This window comes from Carassius auratus, unplaced genomic scaffold (genome assembly GCF_003368295.1).
Source record: "Carassius auratus strain Wakin unplaced genomic scaffold, ASM336829v1 scaf_tig00011104, whole genome shotgun sequence".
Taxonomy (NCBI): domain Eukaryota; kingdom Metazoa; phylum Chordata; class Actinopteri; order Cypriniformes; family Cyprinidae; genus Carassius; species Carassius auratus.
In genome coordinates, this window is record NW_020524170.1 from 27,167 (window position 1) to 50,000 (window position 22,834).

General features: G+C 36.1%; 1 long non-coding RNA gene across 1 annotated transcript in view; it reads right to left on the minus strand.

The window, feature by feature from the left end:
- Positions 1-11,382: 11,382 nt before the first annotated feature.
- Positions 11,383-22,834, minus strand: part of LOC113072957 (uncharacterized) — a 14,432-nt gene continuing 2,980 nt past the window's right edge. The window contains exons 2-3 of the long non-coding RNA XR_003280417.1: positions 13,512-13,651; positions 11,383-12,112 (exon numbers count right to left, since the gene is read on the minus strand). This is a non-coding gene — a long non-coding RNA (uncharacterized LOC113072957). The remainder of the gene's footprint in view (positions 12,113-13,511; positions 13,652-22,834) is intronic.

Below are 22,834 nucleotides of genomic sequence, written 5' to 3' on the forward strand. Positions count from 1 at the left end.
GAATTCCATCCAAGTAACCAAAATTTCCCACTTGAATAGATAAATGGTACATATATTGCTAGTTCCATATTCTGAATTCACAAATCCATTATAAAGTCACGCGTTTCACTGAAGATGATTCCACTTTTGCTGTAACTATTGCATTAACTTACTCACCAGGCAGCAGAACACTGATAAGAACAAAAGCGAAGTCAGCAAAATCATCTCACCTCATATGCACTGCTTAGCCTCTATCCCTATAACATCAGTTATGTAAGCATTATGAAACATTACGGTTGTTAAATCCTGACTGAGAAGCGCTGTTTAGCTTGCATACTCTATACAGTACCGCTAGCAACATTGGAATCGCACCAAGGTACATTCTATTATGTGATACGCTCCTTAATTGTTTCATAGAGTGAGAAGTGAGCGTGATGAGGCAACATTTTATACATTCCTATCTTGATTGATAAAGGTAATTGGCCAAAACCAAAACCAAAACCAAGCAAACACAGATTTGTTTAGCACCTTCTTTAGCTTAACAACAATGTGATGCCTAAAAATAACATTATATTCAATGACAAGTTCAAAAAAGATACTTAAAGTGTAGGAAAGTTGGCAATATGAGGTGTTTGCTATATTATATGTCTTCTGGACTAAAAATAGATGTTTCTATATTTGAATTCTGCTGAAGTTATAAAGTCTTACAGGTTAAAATCTAATTTATGGTTTTTTTGTTGTTTTTGTTTTTTTTCTCCGTTTTTGTTGTATGGAAAAGAACAGCTTATAACCTTCTAATATCTTCCATTGCATTTCACAGCAGAAAGAAAATAATAAAGGGTCAGAGCAAGACGTGCAAATGATTGACACATTTCAGAGTGAAATGTTACTTTAAATATCAGAGAAACAACTAAAGTGCCTCTCAGTTGTTTTGGCAACCGTGCTAGCACACTTTGATCAATGCTCTTTTAGTGTAGGGCTGGAGTCCAAGCTAAAATAGCATGAAACATTCCATTGCTGTAATGCTTACAGCGCTACTAGCCTCTCCTGTTACAGTCTTGGCAGCACTGAGTCCTTAAGCCACCTCAATTTCTGGCTTTAAAGGCTTGTTCGCTTACACTCAGATGATTTAAAAGAAACCCAAGTGGACCGAGAATGTGTCCTGACCACCCAACTGTGCAAGATGCAATTAAAGTACAGATCTCATGCATGTTGTCACCCCATCCGCTGATATATTCTGTTAGACATTTTTTTATATATAAATATATGTGTTGGACTAAAATCCTCAGTGCCGTTACATTTTTCAGGCTAATGGGTGGAAGGATGGCAGATGGTGGTCCCTGTCATTCTGTCATTTATTATCGGGCATGTTATCCCAGACTGCCATTTCCCTGCCATATCCATATAAATCACAGTGTAAGGATTGATCAACTCCCTCACTTATGTCTCCTTTAGGCTTAAGATATATAGTAATGTCCATTAAGCATGTGGGAGCATGGCATGAATGAAACATAACCTTGGTAAAATTCAATAAAACTCGCTAATATTTTGAAGGACAGATTTGTAAGAAAAGTGGTGTGATACTTGCCACGTACACAAAAGTTTGTAATATGGTTGTCATTTTTTTCTTCAAAGTGCTAAACTGTGTTCTTTACACACACACCAACACACACAGTTCAACCAAATTTACTCAGAAATAGATTTGTTTTCTTGGGTATTATGAACCTATATGCATTTATGTGTGTATGTATGTACAGTATGGATGTATGTGTTTATTTATTTATTTATTTTGTTTTTGGAGTCCTGTCAGAGATGGATGAATAAGGTAAGTTAAAATACAGGTCCCACTTTATATTAGGTGGCCTTAACTACTATGTACTTACATAAAAAAATAAGTACAATGTACTTATTGTGTTCAAATTGTATTGTAAAACACGTTTGCTGCTATTGAGGTGGGATAGGGGTAAGGTTAAGGAGAGGGTTGGAGGTATGGGTAAGTTTAATGGTGGGTTAAGGTGTAAAGTATGGGTCAACAGTGTAATTATAAATGTAATTACAGAAATTAAATACAGATGTAATTACAAGTCGTTTTAAAAAAAAATGTAAGTACAATGTAAAAACATGTATGTACACAATAAGTACATTGTACTTAATTATTAATTAAAATGTAAGTACATAGTAGTTAAGGCCACTTAATATAAAGTGGGTCCAAAATACAGATAAACAGTTAACTAAAAACTATATATATATATATATATATATATATATATATATATATATATATATATATATATATATATATATATATATATATATATAGTGTTTTTGGCCACAATGCTTGAGTGTCTTTGATGGTTGGTGAATACAGAGTGAGCGGGTCCACTTAAAAAATCTGTGGAAGGTCGTGTTATTGCCAAAGAGAGAAGCCCTCAACAGCTCTTTATTATTTACCATCTTATTTATTTGGTTTCATTGCTGGGGCTCTCTCTCTCTCTCTCTCTCTCTCTCTCTCTCTCTCTCTCTCTCTCTCTCTCTCTCTCTCTCTCTCTCACACACACACACACACACACACACACACAGGAGCATTGTCTGGAACATTGTGTTTAATTTACTATCACCCATCCTACAGTCACATCAGTGTTGCTAGAGTGTAGTTGTTGGTTCACAGGGAGTTGTTATGCGGTTGCTACTGTAGGCTGTTGTGGGTGGTTTTCTGGGAGTTGCTATGTTGTTGCTTCATTTTTTATTTTATTTATTTTTTATTTTATTCAGTTGCTGGGGTATTGTCAGTGGTTGCCAGAAAGTTGCTATGCAGATTATATGGTGCTCTGGGTGGTTACAGTTGTTAGGATGTTCTGGTTGGTTTCTAGGGAGTTGCCATATGGTTGCTAGAGTATTGTTGTTGGTTACCAGGGCATTGCTATTCAGTTTCTATAGTGTTCTGGGTTGTTTCCAGGGAGTTCTTATATTTTAGAAAAGTAATGGCACAAATCATTATGGACAAAAAGTTCAATAGTTACCAGTACAATTAAAAGCTTGTCTTTGCAGCACCAGTGAAAGATGTCTTCACTAGCGCACGGTAGGTGACTCCAGTCATGCTCACTGTTTTATCTCCAGAATTAAGCAATTAACAGCTTTTGCAAGCAATGAGCTTTAGCACACATAGGATAAAATGGGTAATAACAACCATAAATCAACCAGGCCGAGGTGGATTCAGGGTAAATTTACAAAGGAGTAATCTAAGATTAGCTGACAAGGGATTAAATCTAATAATGGATTAATCAAATGTTGAGAGGAATGTCTCGGTTATGTATGGTAACCCTCATTCCCTGAAGGAGGGAATAGAGACGTCACGTCGGATGACTGACAAACTGGGATATCGCTTCGATAAACAAATCTACTTTGATTTTAAACTAAACGAGACAGTGCACACTGGCATGCAATTATTGCATCCAGCTACAGTTGATCACAGTGTGACCATAAAAAGGCAGCAGGTGCAATGCATACCAGGTTTCACTTCAGATCCAAGCCAGTGACCCGACTGCTCAACGGTGGTGCAGCAACCGTGGCAACGGGACGTAACATGACGTCTCCATTACCTCCTTCAGGCAATGAGGGTTACCATATGTATCCGAGATGTTCCTTTTCAGTCGGTCTGAAATTTAATAGTATTCAATTCAAGTTTATTTGTATAGCGCTTTTTACAAAACAAATCGTTACAAAGCAAATTTACAGAAAATTGTGTTTCTACAATATTTAGTAGTAGCTAGTAGTTTGTGCACATTTGACAGGATTTTAGAAAAAAATAAAAATAATAATAATAATACAAGATGTAGTCAGCTAGACGATGAACTATCAATATTATTAATTAATAGTTATTTTATGATTCAGTCACACATTTAGCAATAATTGTTAGTTCTGTTTGTTGATTCAGGGTTAGCATCATCTGAGGTCCTCTGAGGGTCAGCATCCATTTAGGGCCTTATAGGTAAGTAATGATAATTTGCAACTGATACGGAACTTAATAGGTAGCCAGTGCAGAGTCTGTAAAATTGGGGTAATATGATCATATTTTCTTGACCTCATAAGGACTCTAGCTGTTGCATTTTGGACTACCTGTAGCTTGTTTATTGACGAAGCAGGACAACCACCTAGAAGTGCATTACAATAGTCCAGTCTAGAGGTCATGAATGCATGAACTAGCTTTTCTGCATCAGAAACAGACAACATGTTTCATAGCTTGGCAATGTGTCTAAGATGGAAGAATGCAGTTTTTGTAACATTGGAAATATGATTTTCAAAAGACAAATTGCTGTCTAATATAACACCCAGATTTCTGACTGTAGAGGAAGTAACAGTACATCCGTCTAGTTGCAGATTGTAATCTACAAGATTCTATGTAGTGTTTTTTGGTCCAATAATTAGTATCTCTGTCTTATCCAAATTTAATTGGAGAAAATTATTTGTCATCCAATCTTTTACATTTTTAACACACTCTGTTAGCTTAGATAATTGGGAAGTTTCATCTGGTCTCGTTGAGATATATAGCTGAGTATCATCAGCATAACAGTGTAAGCTAATTCCGTATTTTCTAATAATATTACCAAGTGGCAACATGTATATTGAAAATAGAAGGGGACCTAGGACGGATCCTTGTGGCACTCCATATTTTACTGATGATAAATGAGATGACTCCCCATTTAAGTAAACAAAATGGTAGCGATCGGACAGATCAAGGCTGCATCTCATTGGTTTTACTTGATCTTAGTGCTGCTTTCAACACCATAGATCATGACATACTCATAAATCGATTACAAAACTATACAGGTATTCAAGGGCAGGCTCTAAGATGGTTTAGATCTTTGTTTATTTAAGTGGGGAGTCATCTCATTTATTACCAGTCAAATATGGAGTGCCATTAGAATTTAACTTAAGAAAGGATTTTTAGAAATCTTGGCCAACTAAAAAGTACAAAAATGAAAAGTATGAGCATGTATAGCACTCAGTACTTGATGACATGGCACCGCAAACCAGTGATGGAACCACTGTGGAAACTTTACACTGGACCTCAAGCAACGTCGATTGTGTCTTCTCCTCTCTTCCTCCAGACTCTGGGACCCTGATATCCAAAGGAAATACTAAATTTACTTTAATCAGAGAACATAACTTTGGACCACTCAGCAGCAGTCCAGTCCTTTTTAAAGCAAGACGCTTATGTGCTGTCTGTTGTTCAAGAGTGACTTGACACAAGGAATGCGACAGATGAAACCCATGTCTTGCATACATCTGTGCATAGTTGTTCTTGAAGCATTGACTCCAGCTGCAGTCCACTCTTTGTGAATCTTCCCCACATTTTTGAATGGGTTTTGTTTTCACAATCCTCTGCACATATTTTTCTTCCCTTCGCCTCTCTATTAATATGCTTGGACACAGAGCTCGGTGAACAGTCAGCCTCTTTTGCAATGACCTTTTGTGACTTGTCCTCCTTATGCAAGGTGTCAATGGTCGTCTTTTGTACAACTGTCAAGTCAGCAGTCTTCCCCATGATTGTGTAGCCTACAGAACTAGACTGAGAGACAATTTAAAGGCTTTGCAGATGTTTTGAGTTAATTAGCTGATTAGATTGTGGCACCAGGTGTTTTCAATATTGAACCATTTCACAATATTCTAATTTTCTGAGATACTAAATTTGGGATTTTCCTTAGTTGTCAGTTATAATCATCAAAATTAAAAGAAATAAACATATGAAATGTATCAGTCTGTGTGTAATGAATGAATATAATATACAATTTCACTTTTTGAATGGAATTAGTGAAATAAATCAACTTTTTGATGATATTCTAATTATATGACCTGCATCTGTATAGCTCAAAGAGACCAGATGAAACCTCTAAATGATCTAAGCTAACAGAGTGTGCTAAAAATATATAATAGATTTGATGACCAATAATTTCTGTTATGCAGAAAAGCTAGTTTATTTTTTTGCATTTGGCTCCCAAACTCTGGAATAGAATTCCTGATAATGTTTAGGGTTCAAACACTCTCTCTCTCTGTATAAATCTAGAAACAAAACACATCTCTTTTGCCTAGCATTCAAATAATCCATCTCATAATTTGTGTCTGTGGTTGTATTTGATCAAACGTGCATTATTATTGTTTTAGCTTGGGTTAAACTAATTAATTTTACTTTGTCGGAACAGCAGCAATGCTAATTATATCTCTATTTGTTTCTCTATTTTATCACAAGATTTACATACCGTGGTAATTAGGTTTTATACAAGTTCCAGTCTGGATCCAGAACACCTGAGAAGGTATCTCTCTCCCCTCCCTCCAGGACATTTATGGAACCCGTCTCACTCGCAAAGCCCACTGCATCACAGGTGATCCCACCCACCCATCACACAGCTTCGTCAGTCTGCTGCCATCAGGGAGGAACAGCAGACTGAAGGACAGCTTCATCCACCAGGCTGTCAGGAAGCTGAACACGCTCCCGAACTTGCCCCCCCATCCCTCTTCTTCCCCAGGCACCACTGAACTATATAACCCCCCGCCAGATCCCACATACCCAGATCCTTCCACCCTCCCCCCCACTAACATACGATGACTTGCACCAGTCACTTTGTGCATTATTGGTCTGCTCACTACCTCATTCTTCATGGAACTGATGTCATTCCACTACCTCATCAGTCAGTTAAATAAAATAACTGCTCGTGAGCCATTTGTCAATTTAATCAGACTGAATAAGCTTATTTTTTGCACTAAAAATCTTTTATCTGCACTGTTTGTTCACTTCACTGATTAACACTCTATCTGCCATGTGCCTTGCGCTGCTTTATTTAACTTTATTTTTAATTTTATTATATGTCTTTTTACATTTCCTTATTGTATAGTTGTATCTACATTTTATATTTTATATTCTCTTTATGTATGTACTGTACATGTGGAAGAATTGACAATAAAGCAGACTTGCATAATGTTTCCACTATATTAAATTTGCTTCTCATTCATTTCAAGTGCGATCATTTTTTAACATGAACTGTACAAGTGTGACTATTTTTAAAGGACCTTTTGGAATCATATACATGATTTTGTGTGTATGTGCAGCAAGTGCCAAAACTTTTACCAAAGTTCCATACCATTCTAACTAAGTAAAAAAAATAATAATAAAAAAATAATAATTCATTTATTCATTATTTTATTAAAAAAAAAAAAAATAAATAAAATAAATATATATATATATATATATATATATATATATATATATATATATATATATATATATATATATATATATATATATATATATATACATTTAACATGAGTACCAAATTTTGACCACATTTTGACATTGCTGTCAGGCATGAGATGCTGCAAAAGATGTTTGAAGAAAGAACGTATTCATGATAAAACGATGAAAATGCAGTGCATTAAATGCAAAAATGTGTTCTCTGTGACCAGCCCCTTATTCTGTTTTCATACCTTGTTCAATTACTCTCTCCAAACTATTAATTATTACATATTAAGCATAATTTTACTTAAATTTGGCTCTGACAAGTATTAATTTTGGAACCATTTTAAAATATTTGGAGAAACATACTAACTTGTATTATTATTATTATACAAGTATATATATATAAAAGCAGTCTTAAATTAAAGTTTCTCCATAACTGCATATATATGAAAACTTGCCATGTTTTCTTCTCTACTAAAGAAAAGCAGATGTTTTGCTCATAAGCATGTGATTCCAGGACTGGAAAAAGAGGAGCAGAATTTCTCAAAGTGCAGATGAATAATGTGCATTATGTCAGTTCACATGACTTACTTGGCTAAATCCTGCCGGTGTTTGTGTTTTCATCTGAGCCTGATTAAATATTAGTCTATAAACTTATCTACACTGAACAAAATTATAAATGCAACACTTTTGTTTTTGCCCCCATTTTTCATGAGCTGAACTCGAAGATCTAAGACTTTTTCTATGTACACAAAAGGCCTATTTCTCTCAAATATTGTTCACAAATCTGTCTGAGAATCTCTGAATCTGAGCAGTGACCTTTTATTGTGACCAGTCTAAGGCACACCTGTGCAATAATCATGCTGTCTAATCAGCATCTTGATATGCCACACCTGTGAGGTGGATGGATTGGTTTGGTAAAGGAGAAGTGCTCACTAACATAGATTTAGACAGATTTATGAACAATATTTGAGAGAAATAGGACTTTTGTGTATATATTGAGTTCAGCTCATGAAAAATGGGAGCAAAAACAAAAGTGTTGCGTTTTTTTTTTTTTTTTTTTGTTCAGTGTATGTATTATTGGCATAATAACTGAAGAAGAAAAAAAGAGAGGAAGACAGATAATATAAACTGTATGGAGTTTACAACAGGGCTTTAGGAACCCTGAGAAAACTGAACTTTTTTTATCTAATTTCCTACTAAAACACCAAAAGATACATTGGGACCACAAAAAAAAAAAAAAAAAAAAATGTTAATTCCCGTTGCACTTTATATCAGTAAATACCTTTATCTATGTATCAAAATCATTTCTATTTCAGTCTGTCTCTATCTGCTGCTGTCGATTTGGAGATGTACCAGACCCTGAGCTGGCTTTGTTCTGTGTGAACGGCTTTCTTTGAGCAGTTTGTCATATCCTCTCTTCAGTGCCTCTGTTTTCCGCTCTCTCCCTCTCTGAAATAGTGCTGTCTTTCATACGAAGCTGTGTCTCGGACACATTTAAGCTCACCCCATAATGTGGGCACTTGTACTCTGAGATGTAGCGGACCATGTCTCTTTGATTTGCTTGCCTTGTTCCTGTCCTTAGACAATCACGACAGACACATGAAAGAGAAGACGAAGACGAACGCCACATCGGCACACACGCATGCAGCGTCTCCTCTGACTTGGTGAATGATCATGAAAAGGCAGTAGGACATGTTCTGTGTTAGACAGCTGAGACGCATCCAACCGAGCACGAGAATGCCTTTGTGTGTATTTTTGTGCGAATGGGTATGTATGAGTGTTTTGCTTTTCCCATAAATCTAGTGCAGAGTGGTGGAACGATCACTCATTCACTGATGAACACATGCCTATTTTGGGGTAGGTGACACATAATGTGTTCATGGGCATTTTAAATAACAATGTTTGTTACTGTATGATAGAAAGTGCAACATTATTGGGTCCATTTTCTGTACACACCCAATTGTATGCTGCAATTATACCTTAAAACATAATAGTGAGAAGTAAATTTTAATTATAGCTGCAAAATATCAACAACATTGACATCCACTGAGCCCAGTAGATTTCAAAGAAGAATGTGAAGTTGTAGTTTTTAAAAAAAGGGAATGATTTCAGACTTAGCTCTTTGCTAACTCTCAGATTTCATCTTATGCATTCCTGTCAGCCTTCGCTAGTGCCTTCAAGTGAGTAATTTCCCTCCAAAATTACAATTCTGCCATTATTTCTGTGTTTGGAGCGCACATTTGTTTTTATCCATGCAAGAGATTTTGAGAATAAATATTAAAAAGGAACAAGCAAGAACAAAAGTAATAAGACGCCAAAAAGACACAAGAAGTTATGATGGCGAAATCACAAGACATTTTATAAGTTGTGATGAACATACACAGGTTTGACCCATATCTATACTGAATTGTAAAGCCCGACGTTTTAATATGATCAAAGCTTTGGAAAATAAGACAAATTAGTCACATTGTATGAAATATTACTGTTTTCGCATCCAAAAAAGTAAAACAAAGAGCCCCATGAGTCATGACATTAGCTCATATGACTTCTGTTCTGTGTTAACTGTGATTTTTTTTTTTTTTTTGCATTTCTCACTTATTGAATTTCGAGAAATATACTGTGATTGATTAATTGATTTGTTTATTTATTTGTCATCACGTGGCAGAAAAAATAAAATAAAAAAAATAAAAATTGGTTGGTTGGTAAATAATCATTTTCTGTAGACTATTGTTTTAAAAATGGATGTCATCATGGGGACCTTTGGGATTTTAAGATAGAAATGTTAGCACACTCACAAACAGCAAACAATGTCCAATACACATCCCCATGTCTATATATCTCTATCCTGGACAAAATCAATCAAATAGAGTTTATTATTATTATTATTATCAAGAAAAACAGACATGGCTCTCTAGTAGAACAAACTCCTGCTGAGTTTTTGGCAAAGGACTGATAGTTATTCTGCCAATGACCTTTATACTTGGAGTAGCCTTTGTTCAAAGTATGTAATAGTCCAGGAGAGAGGCTGTGAAAATGTGCTCACCTAAGGAAAACCGAGAAATAAAGAGATGTTGGGGGAGGAAGAGAAGCGGGATCCTGGACGCTGTCCGGTGTACTGACCCTGGGTCAGCTGCCTCTGATGTATGATCGAACATTAGTGTGCTCACACCACATTTATTAAATTGCCTAATGATAAGATGATAGGGAGAAAATATATGACATTAAAACTGGAGCCCACACAGCGCGAGCGGCTGTCCGGGCGGCCTCGCTCTTGGAGGTAATATCGTCAAATAGGCGGGGAAACCGCTCACGGGGAATACAAATGTTGCCTTTAAGTCTTGGCTGGGTGGCTGAGAATGTGGAAGCATACTAAAGGAGGAAGATTCAGTTCTTTAGTGGATTAATCACTGTCATCATCTGAGCATTGTGGAGAAGCAATTTAGATGGTAAATACGAAGTTTGATCGTATATCAAAGTTGATAGTGCGGCGTGGCAAACTTGGCCTGCACATTTTGGACAGAAAGAGACTTATGACGAATTAACATGCTTATTTGTTATCAATGCAGCTTCATCTTGGTGAAGCAAGCATCATTTAGATTAGCTTATGTGAATATCAACGAATTGAAGACATGTTCTTCTGAGGAGCTAATACACCAATCAAGCTAATGGATTTGTGACGGGAAAAATAAATATATATATAACCCTATTAATGCCCATTTGAAACCCATTGATCTTATAGCATTAATTATGAAATTCTAATTGCAGTGTACTTGCATTCATGCCACATCTAACAGTCTGGTAAATATACCCAAATTCCAATTCAAATGCAGCTTCTGTAAAATAAATTATATTTTAGCTCAAATTTAAACATGATTTATTTGTGATTAATTACTACATCGTGTAGGTAATTATTATTTATTTATTATTAAATTAACTATTAGCACTTTAATAGCTTGACAGCCCTAAAGGTATGTTTGCATGTATGTATGCATATGTAACAAAAATGAATATTATAATTATGAATATAAAATATAAACATTCAATATTATAATAATATTATTTATTATTAATTGATATTTAATAATGTAATTTTAGCTTTATTACATTACACCTTTAAATTACATTTTATTACATTTACATGTTTTCGAAAAATATTTGATGAATGCTGAATGACTGCTTAAAAACGGCATAAACAGTGTTCTAAAATATTGTCTTAATAGGAACTTAGTTATTAGTTACAGTAAGACCTGGCGTAAATGAGATCAGCCGAAAAAGAAAGATGTTTTAGAAGGGGAGCAGATTTTATTCTGACGAATGAAAATGAAAACAAAATTAAGAATGGTTAAGAACAACCAGAATGATTTCTGAGTAGGTTTTGATTTAATGTTAACTTCGGAGCGAAGCTGAGAAATAATAACTATCTACTGTATGCTTGGTTATGAAGCAGTTAAGGACTGCGGTATCTGCATATGATTACAGGTTTTGAATCTGCAGAGTGTATTGGGAACAGTCTTAACCTTCACTAATGATAGTAGCAGGTCCAGTGTGGAATACCTGTTTAGATGGGGATGCCACATAGAGAACTACAAGGCAAACAATTCACCAAGCAATGCTTTGATCAGCAGCAGATGTCAAAATCATCTCTTTACTTTCAGATCAAATGACAACTCAAAGTCAATGGAATACCACGGTGTGCATGCGTGGTGAAAATCACTTTCATCTTTCGCTCTCTCTGTGCCTTGATGGGACCATATAAGCTATCTATTATTTACAAGTCCTCTATTCAACAATGCTGGTGGAGTATGGGTTTCATCTTAATAACACAACTGCCAGCTAATAAGAAAGTGAAGTCTGGATGATGAGAGTATGATGCCAGTTTTGGCATTTTCACAGGGAATCCTGAAAAAGAAAAGAAAAATTAGTGATGAAACAAGTGAAATAAATTACGTCAGAACTGCTGTACCGTTTTTAGTGCGGTTTGTTTATTGCACAATGCTAATTATGAACAGAAGGCACTTCTAGGAATGGGGTACAGAACAGTGCTTAAAACACTGCAAGATTTGGGTGTGCGAAACCAGGCAGTTAACCTTTAGAAAGTGTTAAACGTCAACCTTGGGAGGTCAAAATAAATATTACACAAGCTGCTTTATTGTATGTTTGTTATCTATGAGGTTTGTCATGTTTTATTCACTTTAAAGTCTAAGTTTGGTGTAAAACTCTGATTTGATTGATTGCTTTGTTATTGTTGGGCAATAAACCTTAAATGAACATTAAAATGACAAAATGTTATATTGTGTATGCATGTACGCATTTGATTGTTTGTGTATTTATTTCTTTATTTAATAAAGCTGTTGCTTAGAGCTGTTAATTTGTGGCTAATCATAAATACATCTTAATAATAATTATATTGTCATTAAATCTAAAGAAATCTGTACTACAATTATCAATTAAACAGGTTATTGCACTGTTATTTGATTTTCATTGTTGGATACAATAAGGAAGGTCAAGACCTCAATGATGAAACAGGGCAAAATCTCCAATCTAAAGGAGGGTAGGGTTTTATTTTTAATTGGGTATCCAAATTACTTCATAGTTCTCACAACATGCCATAAAATATTAGAGTTTGCTTCAAAAATCATCAGGTGCCAAAGAAGCTCTGTTTCATGGAAACTGGCAGAATGAGATTGAGGATGTTACATAAAAAAATAAAAATAAATAATAATAATAATAATAATAATAATAATAAGGCTGAGTTTGGAATTTAGCCATTGTCAGAGCAATTATTTCATTGAACCGGGTCTTATCCTTCAGGCCATAAGCAAATTATGACTTTAAATAGTATTATGTACAATAATATATGAAGGCTGAGTTATCCCATGCTGGAGTGATCTACTATTTTAATAACATCCTAAAGAGATTCCACCCATTAAAATCACTCTACTGTGACTATACAGATTTCCATTAAACATTTATTGATATTGAAGGCATATAAAAATAAATTAGTAAGAGGACTGGATTGTTTTACATATGGTGCTGAATGCAGTGGGGAACAATGGATCACAATGAGTTAGAAATGAGAGGCAATTCCTTTCATTATGTTCTCCGAGCAGCCCAAGTTAATAGCAGGTCCACATTACTGGGACCAACTGAATTATACATCCAGTGCAATTTCTGGTGAAATAGCTCCATGGATTGCCTGAAATGCAGCTGAAATTTCTCAGTGGAATATTTTCATTCTAAATAAGTCTGGTGAAGTCACCATGCATTTTTATTAAAATGCTTTTATTGCAAAACTTACCGCCTTCCAGATGCCTACTGGGAAGCTTTGAAGTCACATTTCTTGTCCTGTCATTCCTGCACCGTCTCAAAGAGAACCTCCTCTAGCCAGAAACCCCTTGGCAAAGTTGATGTCATCTGCAGGCACTCTTCATGTTGACCCTGTGTGGCCCAGACAAATGAAAGCCATACAGTTCAGCTTTGGAGAGATACTGACAGCGCTGCTTTGAAATGCTGATTATGCAGAATGTCTGCGGTCCTGCTGACTAAGTGTGTGCTCTACAAGAAGGTTTTGATCAGAGTGATGACCCTACCAGCAGGGGAAAAGCCCTACTCAGCTAATCATTATACATCACAGAGGATCCACGAAACACCTCTCAAGAATTAAAGAGCTTCAGATATTGCTATGTATTTGGTTCAAGTCTGCACGGCAACACTGTAGGCTTGACTTCGTTTGGTCAAAATGAGATTTACACCAGTAGGTCTCAACTGGGTTGCTTCAGGATCCAGAAGTAGCAAAATAGTTTGACATACAAGTCCTCAAACTACTACTCTCTATAATGTGTTAATCCATAAACTGCATTGGCCTAACAATAGACAAATACACTCAACGGCCAGTTTATTAGGTACACCTGTTCAATTGCTTGGTAACACAAATCACTAATCAGCCAATCATGTGGCAGCAACTCAATGCATTTAGGCATCTAGATGTGGTGAAGATGACATGAAGTTCAAACCGAGCACCAGAATGGGAAAGAAAGGGGATTTACATGACTTTGAATGAGGTATGGTTGTAGTTGCCAGATGGGCAGGTCTGAAAAGAATAAATAAAATACTGATCTACTGGGATTTTCACGCACAACCATCTTTAGGGTTTACAGAGAATGGTCCGAAAAAGAGAAAATATCCAGTGAGCGGCAGTTGTGTGGACAAAAATGCCTTGTTGATGTCAGAGCTCAGAGGATAATGGGCAGACTGGTTAGAGATGATAGAAAGGCAACAGTAACTCAAATAACCACTTGTTACAAACAAGATATGCAGAATACCATCTCTGAATGCACAACATGTCGAACCCTGAAGCAGATGGGCTACAGCAGCAGAAGACCACATCGGGTGACGCTCCTGTCAGATCAGAACAGGAAACAGAGGCTACATTTCACACAGGCTCAACAAAATTGGACAATAGAAGATTGGAAAAACGTTGCCTGGTATGAACAGCGATAGCTTTCCAGTGGACAGATATCATGACATTAGCACAGAATCAGTTCAGAATCAATCACCAAAAGAATCAGTTCGGTTCAGACGCGCTCTGTGTCAGTCTGCATCACGCTGAATCACACATGCACAGGATCATCAGCTTCTCGGTTCTCGAATCTTACACATCCGACAGAAACTATATATATATAGTTCCTGCTGAAGGACGCAGGTTATACAGGTCTGGAATGACTTGAGGCAGAGTAAATGATTGAACTATCCTGTTAAGAACCCTCAGGCATCATATTCCTTAACATCTAAACCAATTCTGGGACACCATCAACCCCAGAACAAGGTCAACATCAGAGACCTCGTTCATCAACGAAACCTGATTAGAAATATTGACAGGTGAGAAATGGCACTGAGGAATCAGGTAGGAGGTGACATGGAGCTTCTTCATCATGAAAAACAGCTGTGACCATACAGTGACTCTGGATTAAAAGCCACGATGAGGAACTGACCCGTCACTCAATGCAAGACAAATGGGCATAGCGTGTCTGTATACATGTAAGCGCTCCCAACACGGTCAATACCAGCAGGTTGGACACAAGAAGGTCAGGGATAGAACAAAAGAGCAAAAGAGGTTCACCAATGTTTCTCACCACCTTCACTCTCTCTGTTTTCCTCAAGGGATGTCTGGAATCTGCCTCAAGGGAGCAAAAGATCTGGCTGCATTACTCAACCCATGACCCCATAACCTCAGTGCCTTACAAAGAGCAAGCGTCTTTTAAGAAAATGATGGATGACTCCTAAAGTATGGCTCTTCACTTGTGATTTATAAGGAGGTGGTCATATTTGCACTTCTTTTCCCAGCTAAAAAGACCAGCCAACCCGCCAAAAGTGGTTATCTGCCCTTAACTGGTTTAAACTTGTTGAACTTGTTTACCAGCCTGGTCAAGCTGGTTTTCAGTTGTTCTAGTTCATGTTCAGCTGAGAAGCCTAAAACCCCTCTTAAACCATCAAACTAGACCAGCCTGAGTGGTCAAGACCAGCTCATTGGAGTCAGAATCAAACCCAGTCCTGAGTAGGTTGAATCCAAGACAAGACTGAGACCAGAAGAGGGTCTTAATGATTCAGACACTGAACATATACATTTAAAGTCTGAGTGTCATGCAAACTGTGCAACAAACACAAAAACTCTGCACAGAATGGATCATATGCAAGAACCGGCACAGAGACGTATCCCAAGTCGAGTCAAGACCAAGTTTAAATGTTCCCGAGACCGTGACAAGATTGAAAGCATGAAAATATGAAAAATAGTCTTGGACTCAAACTCAAGACTTACTCCTTCCATACTTCAGCACTGTTGACTGGTGGGCCAATCAAGAAGTTGTTTAAACAACTGATTCTTTACTTTGATGTTCACATTTTTTAACAATAACCAATTTCCAACCAGGACAATATGTACTTCACTAGGAAAAAATGTTGGTTTGCTTTGTTAAACCTAAATGTATTTATTAAATAACAGATTTCTGAAAAACTCAAACTCAAACAATTAAAGTTTTTGTTGCTTAGTTGAGTGTTGATTAATTTTGGTATAACCATAATGGATCATTGTAATAAAGGGCATTTTATTGAGATTGCTATATGATTCATATTTATAAGAGATCTTTCTGGTTTGGTGTCAATTTAGAGGTACTAAAGACTCACTGATGGGGGCTGTAGGGGGACGAGAAAGGTTGAGAAACACTGTTCTACTACTGCATTCTTCCCCATTCTGCCGTGCTAATTAGTTTTTTGCCCCAGGGCCAATCCATCATAACTGATTGATGCAGATCAGATTGAGAGATATTCAAGATCTATTCTGTGTGACTTGTGTTAGCGTGTGATTACTCATATCTTCAACTTTCATGTGTCAGCGTTTTGCACTTAAGTTTTATAATTCCTACGGGCAAAGAAGCTCAACTAACCGTAGAGCTCAACAGGCTGCCCAGGGCGTAAAAGAGCAATGGAAAAGTACAGACTCCAGAGAGCTGTGATCTAGGTCAAAGACTATTGCGTAACACATTGACAGGTTCGAACAATTACATTCATAGTTTCCCTCAGATAACCTCAAAACGGTTACTTTGTGATGAACTTAATGCTACTTCCCTTTCATACTTTCGTACACATTTTGACATTTTTTCATCACTAGTCCATTTCCTTGTCAAAATCAAAATTCACCCAAGTGCTTCTGCCGTATAGTTTGAGTTTTTTATTTTATTTTACTGAATAATGGTAAGTTTGAAACTGTTGTAATGTTGGGGAAAACTATCATTGCTTTCAAACTAGATCTTGCAGTAACTGAGATTTTGTGTGTGTGTGTGTGTGTGTGTGTGTGTGTGTGTGTGTGTGTGCCACGCGTGACTTATTTAATGGATCATTGAATAGTAAGATTTTATAACTTTATTGTACCTAGCATTAGCTTATAGAATTGAAAATCAGTTCCAAAGCAACTAAAGCAAATTAAGTTACTAAATTACCAGTGAGTAGCAATGTAACACACACACAAAGGAGACAAAATGAGATGTTTATGTACAACATATATATCTCTAATTTTTAAAAATCACTTAATAGTAAGATACAGCCCCTTTAAATAGCTTTATTTTAGTTAGCATTAGCTTATAGCTTAAGAAGCGACATGTTCAAAGTAGGTTGACATGACTGCAGCTATTTTGCATTAATATAATCTAGCTTTTACAGCAACATGCAACTTATCACCAACATGTAGCAATGCAACGCAATAAAATGTTATTGTGACAAAATGCTATGTATTTGTAACAAATAAACATCCCTAACAACATCTGATAATACGGTATTGTCAATTTGAATAGCACTAGTATAGTTACCATTAGCTTATATCTTGAGAAGTGGAATTTTCAAAGAAGCTTAAGATGACATCAGCTGAGTTGGGCTATAATAAAAAAAAAAAAAAAAAAAAATCCTAGCTTTTACAGCAACAAGCTACTTTTAACTGATGCATAGCAATGTAGCGTGACAAAAATAGTTTGAGACTAAATTAAATGTTTATTTCTATTTTATCCAATAGTAAGATGCTCTAGTTAGCATTAGCTTACTGTAGCTAGCATTAGTTTAAATAAAGATAGACTTTTTTACCAGTTAGTAGCAATGTAACGCAAAATGTTGTAGCCACAAACCTAGATGTTTTGTGCCACATGTACATCTCTAATTACATATCTGAAACATCTGTATTTTTATCAAACAATATTGTTGACAATCTTAGATATAAAGTAAGAAAATATACTGTCTATTTCCCATTTAAAGAACATTACTGTAGTTACCATCAAATTTTTGCTTGAATTAGTTTCAAAGTAGCTTTTCCAATACTGCACTAATGTGAGGTAGAACTATGTTGCACAACTTTCAGGATTGTGATGGAGTTTAGAGTCAGGAAAATTGTAAAAAGGCAGTGTGAGGTTATTGACATGACGATGTCGATAAAGCCATTGCTAGCCAAACAGATGGGATTTAAATCAAACTTCTGAAACCACACAGCCCAAGTCGTTTGTTTGGACAGCAGTGCTCTTTGGGTGGGGACGGTCTGTCTGATGAAGACCATTTAAGCCAGATTTTGAGGTGTGTTCTCTCTAACTTCCTGACATCCTCGTCTCCATCAGTCTCCCGTTTCGGAATAAAAGGGTTTGTAGCACTATATTAGAAAATATCATACATCAAGGGAATGCAATAATGACTCCAACCATACAGTAGTTAAATCACAAGTCAAGACATCTGCTCAATGAGTAATAGGATATGTTGTAATTGTAATATATACAAATGCACAATTGCATTAAATGTGGATTGTTTGACTTAAGATATGGCACATTCTAAAGTGGGTTTTAGACAATTATAGTATGCAGCAGCAGCATGTAAAATTACATTATATTTCCCTTGCTGTGCTCAGTTTAAAGAAGCTGGTCATTCAGCACATGTGTTTTGTCATGTTACTGTTTCATACCTCCTGTGGAGAGGTTTGACAGTTCTGAGGTGAAGGTCGTGCTCTTGGGGTCAAAGGTTAAAGGAGAAATCATGCTGGAACAGGGTTTAAACTTAATGACTCAAAGATGGATTTTTCTTTACTGTGTACCTGTAATCTGAGCTGGTTTTAGTCACTGAAGACCACATATCACATTTTACTCATCAGTTGAGCATGACCAGCAAGAATCTGTTGTAACAAAAAAAAGTTGTTCCAAACTCCCCATATGGCCAAAAAATAAATGGGCAAAATATAATTTTAAATGTATGCTGTAACCCACAAAGCTAAACAAAATCTATTAAGTTTCAACATTCATAAAACAGACAACATATACAAATTTCAGGAAACCACACTTACCTACTTTTAGCGTTTCATTATTTACATTTTAATTCAAAGGTGCTCAAAGCGGTTACAAAACAATAAATACTTGTAATAAATCCACTGAGACAAGGTGAAGTAGAACTCGTATACAGATTTATTTCCAAATAAACTAAACAGACCATGACTTGATTTGACTTCGTACATGAACAAACTCACCTAACAGGGGTTAAACGACCAAAGCTAGCCTAATGACAACAGTAACATGAGAGCCATTGATACACAACACTAAATGACTAAACAAGGAACACTTTAAGAACACGATCAAGACAACGACACAAAACAGAACTAAGAACCACATGACCAAATCAACCAATAACAAGACACAAGAACAAGAAAAATAGCAGGATTATACAAGGATGAAGGAAACAATAAAAGACAAGATGGGAATTTAACCCAACGTGTGTGTTTATTAGCAGTTTTGAAGCAATGGGTAATGGCAAATGAGTTTGAGTAAATAATAGACAGTCTTGGGTGAACTAATGAAGATACTGGTGACAGTTTTCCTTGTTTTACAAGAGGTGGAGAGCACACAAAAGACTGATGAGATGATGGAGATTGCCAAGAGCTGGGGACAGGTGAGTATAGCAGGTTTGGAGGAAAGAGATCAAAGGAGAGAGAGGAAAGCTTAGTAGGTACGTAGGAGATCACACGCAAGTAGCACATACATCTTTTTACCCAGTCCTTTACCCACAAGGGAGTACAGGCGGTGAGGATTGTGTGCTTTTATAGTACTGACTGGGTGATGAGATGATCTGTGACAGGTGTTACTGATTAGAACTCTGGTGATTGAGTGCTGAGTGGCGGATGAGTCTGGTGTGGCCGTGACAGTGACATTTCTTTGATTGAAATATTAAATATTGTCTGTTTGTATATATATATATATATATATATACCTATGTATGTTAGTCAAAATTTCACAAATAAAGTCAACACTGGCATACTCTTTAAGTCTATGTGCACGTATTTAACTCAGACAAACGTGGACAATAAGGCTGATTAAATCTCATATGCCTTACTGACGTGAAAATTACAGGCTTGCAGGAGAAACATTACGTTCCCAGGATGACTCCTAAATTCCTAGAAACAACGCCGGACCACACCAATCCTGCGCATTCCAGGACATCATGATCACAGGACAAGTTCTGCCAGATTCCCGCATGTTGTGTAGACAACACAAGCCACATCAAGGACAGAGATGGACTGACGCCTCTTTTCGACTACTCTACAGACCAGGGCCTTTCATCGGTGAGCTGCAGTGTGAACAATCCTGAATGTTATTCCTGTAGATCTCAGTTTGATAGCCATTCTCTCAACCGCACAATCTCACTGTCTTTCTCTTGTTCTGGGTATGTTTGACAAACGAGTCCCAGTTTTGAGATTAATACAGCTCACAACATGCTTTTTTAAAATGATATCTCAAAATAGAGACTTCTAGAGGAGCTTGATTGTGCGTTTTATAATTTTGAGAGAAAGGAAACACTAAGACTGAGCAGCACCGCTTGTGACTCTCATCTGTAAAAAATAAAAATAAAAATGGCTGAACGGTGGTTATTACCACATTCAGAACACATACCACCAAATAACTTTAGCCTTTACAGTGTCACACTGTATTACACTGGAAAATGACCTGAAAGAGCCTATCTGCCCATTAGGAGGAATACAGGAGGTGTTGCACCACGGAGCGCAGAGGCTCAGAGTCTGGCATTTACGGCTGACTGAAGCAGATCTCCTAAAGTTACACAAATGTGCCAGAAGTGCAAACTACCACAAATATGCATTGATGGTTTTTGTGTGTTCTGAATTTTTTATTTTTTTATATTTTTTTATTAGGAAACCTGATCCCTCAAGCTACACCTAGTGGTGAATTATTCAACATCTACAAATAGATCAAAATCATTGGCCCATTATTAATTCAGTGAATTTAAATGTAGCCAAAATGAATGTTAACTGAATTAATCAGCAGACAGAGATATCTTTGAAGAGATTTTCTTCTAAGTTTTTTGTAAAACTGTATTTATGTGAATGACACAAAAACTATCAATACCATTGTTGGATCATATTTCGTCCCACAGTAAAAGACATTTAAGCTCACACTAACACTGGCACTAACATTTTATTTATTTATTTATTTATTTATTTATTTATTTATTTATTCATTCATTAATTTTATTTTTATTTGTATCTTTATTTTTCATCCCTTTCCCACAACTAAATATTTTTTAATTCATGTAGTATTGGTGAAAAAAAAAAAAAAAAAAAAAAAAAATTACTACTAAGAAAAAGAATAATAAATACATTTTTGTAGAGATTTTGTAAAGGACTTTGTAAAACGTGGGGGTGGGGATTGTTAAATGAATGTCACAATTATCATCTTTCCAAATATTTCTTATTTCTGAAGTATAAAAGGAAACTTTAATACCCCACAATTATAACCGTAATTATAATATTACGATGTGAAAAAAAGGACTCTGTATTTCTTTCCCTCTCTTTTTTTCTCTCTTAATTTGAGGTTGAAATATGACATATACATTCCTAATAAGTAAGCAGCTATAGCTCCGAGCATCTGGAATTGTGTTCCTTACACATGCAATGTTCCACCAGTGATAAGCAGTTCAGCTTACATATATTTACGCCAAAACCAATTGGAAGAGTATATTTTCATGTTCTGGCTAGTGGAAAAAAAAAAATACATAAAAAAAGTGTTTATGTAATTGTGTTTCCGCATTGCTCTTGGGTAGAATTTACATTGCATGTGAGGTAGGGTATAGCACACATTAACACATCTCTCTTTAATGTATAAAATAGCATTCATGTCTCGGATGTGTGGAAGCTATCAAATATAAGTGACAGTTGAAGCATGACCTCACCTTTGAAACTCATTTCCTTTCATATGTGAGCTGTAAAAGAAATATTATTAAAGTTGCTGTGCTGATTCAATTTCTCGCTGATCCCACCCCACATCCACCTCCACCCAACCCCCAACCTTCATTTTATCTCCTGAACAAATGCACAGAATATTTGGAGTTCCTTCACCGAGGATGCTTTCATTCACACGCTTCTAGATAAACATATAGACAAGACCTCAGCTCTGTTGCAAAACCTTTTGACCTGCCTATCTAGACAGTATTTCAGGGCAAAATCAGCGCTCTCCAGATGTAAAGGTTACTCCAAAAGCTAATCTGTAAAAATATTTATATACATATCCAATGTTACTTGCTGATTCTTTATTATTATTTGTTTCAAATGCTGATTAGAATGGTCACTTCTATGTAGGCAATAGACAGTAACGCAGTTCAATGTTTTGGAGCAGAGCTTTAGAGTTCCTTGGGGTTCATTCATGGGTCTCTGGGTCTATACATTTTCTTCCAGGCACAAGTGATTCACTAATGCTGGGCTTATTTACAGCCCAAACAAGAGGGATTTTCCATCTTGGACTGGTGTTTCTATTAAAAATAGAAAACTGTCTTGGTTAAAGTGACGCTCGATGTACTGACCTCACAAAACCCCTCACCTAAAATATTATATTCAATCATCATCTACTCACCCCTATGTCATTATGAAACCAAATGATTTGTATTCTTCCATGAAAAAAAGCATGTTTTACAGAAAGTACGTGCTGTTTTTTTTTTTTTTTTTTTTTTTTTTTTTAATAAATAGGTTTACATTCATTTTAAGGTGTAATTGTTTCAGCGTAATTCCACAAATAATTCCACAAACAAGTATCTCAATCTTTAATA